Below are 6,000 nucleotides of genomic sequence, written 5' to 3'. Positions count from 1 at the left end.
CCCCTCACCCGAGTGAAGGGTATCTAGCCGGCCACCCGGGCGCGTGTTAACACTCACGTAGTACCCATTTAAAGAAGCGTCCTGAGGCAAACAGAAATATCCTTTTTGAGAAGTATTCAATCTAAGCCATTCCGTGCCCGCCAAAAGAGACATGCTAATGCTAACTAAATGTTGCATTAACACAGTGAAAATGACACGCTTAAACGTCGGGCATGACTGTATGAAATAGAGGCACCCAACGTGAGCGCAGCGCAACACCAGCCAGAAGCTACCAAATGCATCCGTGACATGGGAGGGTGCACGGTGCCTTCATAGCAGTTGTGCACATGATGAAGTGTGCCATATTTGGCGGCTCCAGCTCGATGTCCAGCTCTGCTCAGCTCTATGCTCAGCTCAGCTAAGCTTACTTACCTCAGCCCAGCGGCGGCGCTACCGATTTTTGACATCCGGACCAGGTCGTGAATCCATCACGACACTTGAATAAAAGAAATGAATGACAAATCATGGGTGTAATAACTGACGTCGTCGTAAACGATCATACCTATACAAAGTCCTCATGTATCTTGAATTGCGCCACCGCAAGACATGACGCAGGAACCGGAGACAACGGCAGGGGCTGACTCACAAGTTTCTAAAACTAAATTTAGCACTGGCGCTCGGACGTTGACCCGAAAAATGATTCAAATGGCCACCATCCCATCGCACTCTCAACGTGGGCGGACGCCCGTGCCGGCGGAGATCGCACAGGCGTAGTTTTTACTCAGCACAGTGCATATCACGGACACCAGCTAGCCATATAATGTATCGTTGTATAAACGTGTTTACGTACAGTTGCAAAATTTTTGCGTGTGCTGTTTCGTGCATTCTGTACCCCGCAGCTGCGTTTGTGGTTTGGGAGCCTCCCGATTCCAGAACTGTTTTGTGTGTTACGGGAACAATGACACATAATAAATCTAAATCATTAATGCGGTGTCGGAAAAGACAACATCCCGACAATAAATCAGCTTGAGGATCACCGAGCTCCACACATTTCTTTAGCTTTGCTCACGCCCTTTTGTGGTGCGAAGCTCCAGCGAACCCAATTTTATTTGATTTCATTTGTTTAAGCGGCAAAGGGCCTGTGGCATGAAATGGATTAATTTGATCCCGGAGAAGGGAAACTGGGTGGATATTCTGCTGCTACGTTGATCCTCCTCTGTGCGTGTCATTAACAGGGAATGTTTGATAGTCAAAAATACTGAAGCAAGTGTCAGATATGATGACACAAGCTCACTGATAATTAGTGGTACCCTTTTCGAGTGAAAAACACTGCTCTAGACAGCACAGTTCTATGTTAAGGAAATATGCTCCTCAACTTGTCATGGTTTGATTACGTCATCGTGCCTTGCATATTATTGAGAGCTAGGGGACGGCCGCTATATCTGGGAACCACACTCACGAACGCTAGATATGAACGCCTCGACCATTATATTTGTCTTGGCCCTGATCGTCGCACGACTTATGGAATGACAGCATTTGAGTGACAGAATTATGACGTTATGAATGTCAAGGTCAATTTGAAACGCTCTCCCCAATATACCTAATTAGAGGGGCTTAGCTCGTAAGATGGGCTGGATTGTTGACAGCACCGGAAGTTTTTCAAGAAGGCTTTTTCAGTTCAAAACCCCATATAGATGTGGAACGCCCCTTTAAACCCATCACACTGCAAATGTTAACATGATGGAATCTTAAAGATTAAACAAATCCAGTAAATACAAATGTAACACATAAAAGGGCACATCTGCATCATTCACCAAATATGTCCATACCTAGCCAAATAATGAGAGTTCTAACTGTAATATTTGAACCTGTCTAATCTAGTCTCGGACACCAATCTAATCTAATCTCGGCTCGGCTAATCTCGGCCAGCGCAGTGACTTGCTTTAAGCTTCAAAATTTTCTCCGAGTACAACACGGATGATAATAAAACAGGTATGCAAGATTTAACGTTGCTCCGTTCTACCTTCGAGTGTGTGCGATTTTGTATTGCTTAGCCCCAAAAAACTTTGAAAGGAAGGGTTACTGCCCCCCCCCCCCCTCCCTCTCCTCCTTCTTTTCCGCCTTCGTCGTCGTCATTGGCACTCAACGAGGCACTCAGCTTCTGGGGCTGTACGGCTTCGCCTGCCTCTCACCCTGGTAGGAATAGCTAACACCGCGGGGACGTCCCTCGGCCAAGCCTGGCTGAGACCTTGTCTTCATTTCAAATAGAAACTTAATCACACCAGCACTGATGAAGAGACGATTATTCAAAGATACGATAATATTGGATAAAAGTGCACTTTAAACAGCCAAATTAACTCTAGTCCCTCTAGCTTCTGAGCTATGCGTTCACGAAATTGTGGAAAGGAAAATCTGGGAGAGCATATCAGAGACACCTTGGCATTCATGACATCGTAATGACGTCATTCAAATCTTGACATTCCATGAGCCATGCGGCGCTCAAAACAAAAAGAAAATTGTCGAGGCGTTCCTATCTATCGTTCATGAGCGTGATTTCCAGATATAAGGGCCGTTGACTGACTCTCAATTAATACTGTGCAAGGTGCAATGGCGTAATCATACCATGACGCATTGAGGAGCATATTTACTGAGCAGAAAATTATACTGCTTAGAGCAGCATTTTCCACGTGAAAAGTATACCAATAGTTATGAATGAGCTTATTTCATCATATCTGATGCTTGCTTCATATCTCCAAATATGAAACATTCCCTTTAACGTGCCGTAGTGCTCGGCACAATCCGTCCTGCCCTTTATCATCTGATCTTTAGCGCCACCGCTGCCAGCGGCCGCAGGCCATATCTGCCCAGGAGAAATAGCGAGGACCTGGAGCGGCTCGGGCACACCCCGCTACGAGTGGGTGGGTGGGAAGTCAGGCGCTTGACCAATTTAGCCAAAAACTGCAGGGCTGTATCTATTTGTTTTCTAAAGCTTCTGCAAAAACGCGACGCTGGAAGTGGTAATAACACGTCATGTTCATTGACGGAGCGTACGGAAATAGCAGTAGCACCTGGGGAATTAATTAGCCCGCACCCAGCCGGCGGCCTGAGACAACCGCACACGGCCGGGGGAAGTTGACGTCACCCCTGGAATTTTCAACTTTCAGACGCTGTATGAGAAAGACAAAGGTCCCATTCCAAAGATTTCGTCAAATTATGAAGAATGGACACCAAATGTTCGACCTTAGGTCAAATATGAAGTCCCCAGAGGTCACGAAAGGTCAAAAACAGTCGTTCCAAAAGGTTTAAAACCTGTGTAAACGCACGCTCGGGTGGGGGCAAATTAAACCCTCAAAGGTTTTCCGCGATTGTTTCCGAACGGCGCGGAGTAGCCGCGTCAAATATTGCATAGCTGTAAACAATTTAATAGCAAGTTGTTTGGCATCAAACATTTAGATGCACCTTGTAAGGTCGTCGACCTATGACTGGTCAAAGTCATGTCATGGTTTCAGCGAAGACAATTTTGATGGAATCGTTCAACTTGATCCAACAACTGGTTGTTAGACGAAGCCATACATCTCTGAGCTGCTTTCTTAGGCAGCAAAACAATTGAAAAAACCAACTACATTAAACTAATGTCAGGCATGACGGTTAGACCAAGGTCAAAACCAGCCTGTTTTATCACTCCATGGCTTGGTGTGTGGGGTAGTTCCTGGTGCTCATTTAACATTAATTAATAACAGGAACTGCATGAAACACTTTACATGAACTTCTCAATGGTCAGAATAGGTCACAGACCTAGAACAATCCAAGTCACCATTCTGCTTTTAGGTACATCCTGCGTAGCGTAATCTTCGTCGCTTATCCGAATGCAAAGCTCGGAGCAACAGAACAGCAGCCTTGTGTTATTTCGATCACAATGACCTTTAAAAGATCAAACAAGGTCACTGACCTTAAGTGAGAATGTGACTTTTTGCTCAGACCAATTATCGAGGTTCTGGGAGCCCTTTGGAGGCCATCCTGAAATTTGACTTGTTGGATCTTATTTGACAAAAGGTAATGATCTATGAACTGCAAACTTTAACCTGTGTGAGTTCACGTACAGGTCAATACACCCTGTAAAATTGGTGTCTCTAGCTCTCTTAGTTCCTGAAATCGCACGGGAGTGTAAAACTGACTCCCCGCCCCCACCGAGAGAAGGGTATTCAGCAGGCCACCCGGGCGCGTGTTAACACGTCAAGACGGGTATTGAGGGCACGAAAATAAGCGTTAAGACTGTAAAGAATATATTCCGACCATTTCTGTTTACCAGATGTGTCAGGTCCGCTCAGGTTAGCGTTCAAAACTGCTGTACCTGCAGTCAACAGAAATTATATTTTTCTTCACAATTGTGCGCCTAAACTTAAGATGCAGCTGTTGGGAAAAGTATTCCAGACACAAAAGATAACATTTTAGGGTGACGTAGAGGTCATCTGAGGTCAAATTAGGTCCACTCAAAAAGTTGAAGTGATAGCGGGTGTGAGTGACCGGTGCAATGTTTTGCTGTAGTCATTATCGTGTATTGCACATCTACAGGTACTCAGGATCGCATAGCAGTTGTCTACATTATGCGTAGTGTCTTCGACGCTTGGCAATGTATTTGTAACAAGCTGAGAACAGGTATGTCGGCGTATAAAATTAGACGTCATCAACTTCAAAAACACTATAATGAGGCTCCCACACGTCGCACTCGTTTATATACGCACTCGGTCCGTACATGGCCTGTTGTGACCTCATTGTGCATAGAGTGGTATAACAAGAATGTTCCAGCGGAGCATTCGAATTCTGCATCCAAAGCTATCCAATCCAACTGCCTATTTTGAGCCCAGCGTGTGTTTTGAGGAGGCTACCCACAGAGAAGGGTTACGACCTGGCCGAGGCTCTGTGCTTTGTGGCCATATGATGGTTGTGCATGTGATTTAGTGTTTTTTCGTCATATACAACACCAAAACTACTCAAGAAAACGTACACTTTTGCATTATTTACAAAAACAGCAAAAGCTGACCTGACTTCCGGTCACTGACATCGAATTTGCCGAAAGAAATGAATAAACGAGCTGTATATACTACCATGTTTTATTACCGTAAGAACTTTGAACACAAGCAAATGATCCACAAAATAGTTATGTGCGGTCAAAGTTTTTTATAGGATGACCTCTTTGGCTTGACCTAGGTTAATAAGCTTGCTAGATCAAAGGTCTTAAATCTGCACAAATGATATCAACTTGATACGTAAGCAGCCACTGAAAATTTCGTGATGTCGCGAGCGTTCGTGTTTGACCCGTCCTCGTAAACCGTTAACTAACCCCGGCCATGTGCGGATTAAATATCTGACACTGTGGCACGTGCGCTATAATTCAATGTTAGTTGTTTCTTTTAAAAAGTGTTTAATATCCATAGACTACAGACACGTGATAATCCAACTACTTCCTAATCCAGCCTTCAACTCCAGGCACGGAAGTCATTTGGTGTGCTCGATCAGTATAAGGGAATATCCCCGAGCGGTCTGTTGAAGTCCTAGAGCATCGCACCAGATTTGTACCGATGTAGTCCTACCAATGTGAGGTAAATTCATTATGGTAATTGTGAATATTGTGATGTCCTCCCTCCCCCCCCCCCCCTCACAACTGAGATAAAATTAGACGTGTCTCTCCCCTCCCCTCCTTCCCCTCTCCCCACGGTGGCGTTGACACTGTATCAGCCTCAGCGATGCGTGAGATGAGCAAGTTTGGGCGTGTAGCTGCCAGCCCTGTTGTCGACGGGATGTATACGAAATAGGTGGATCGACGGCGTTCAGATGCCTGAAGAACCCGACGTACTGAGTTTCAGGTGTGGAACAATACCGCTTCAAAGACAATTGCGTAGGGTCACGGAGCACTTGTCAATCACTAATCGGCACCATCCCTAATCAAATGTAAATGTATGGACATTCACCCACAATTTAAGTCTACATTGAAGTACTTGAAACTAAGGTTCGAGGAAGGCA

The sequence above is a fragment of the Pollicipes pollicipes genome, unplaced genomic scaffold (genome assembly GCF_011947565.3).
Source record: "Pollicipes pollicipes isolate AB1234 unplaced genomic scaffold, Ppol_2.1 Scaffold_5724;HRSCAF=6776_pilon_pilon_pilon, whole genome shotgun sequence".
Lineage (NCBI taxonomy): Eukaryota > Metazoa > Arthropoda > Thecostraca > Pollicipedomorpha > Pollicipedidae > Pollicipes > Pollicipes pollicipes.
Note: the sequence above shows the minus strand (reverse complement) of the source record.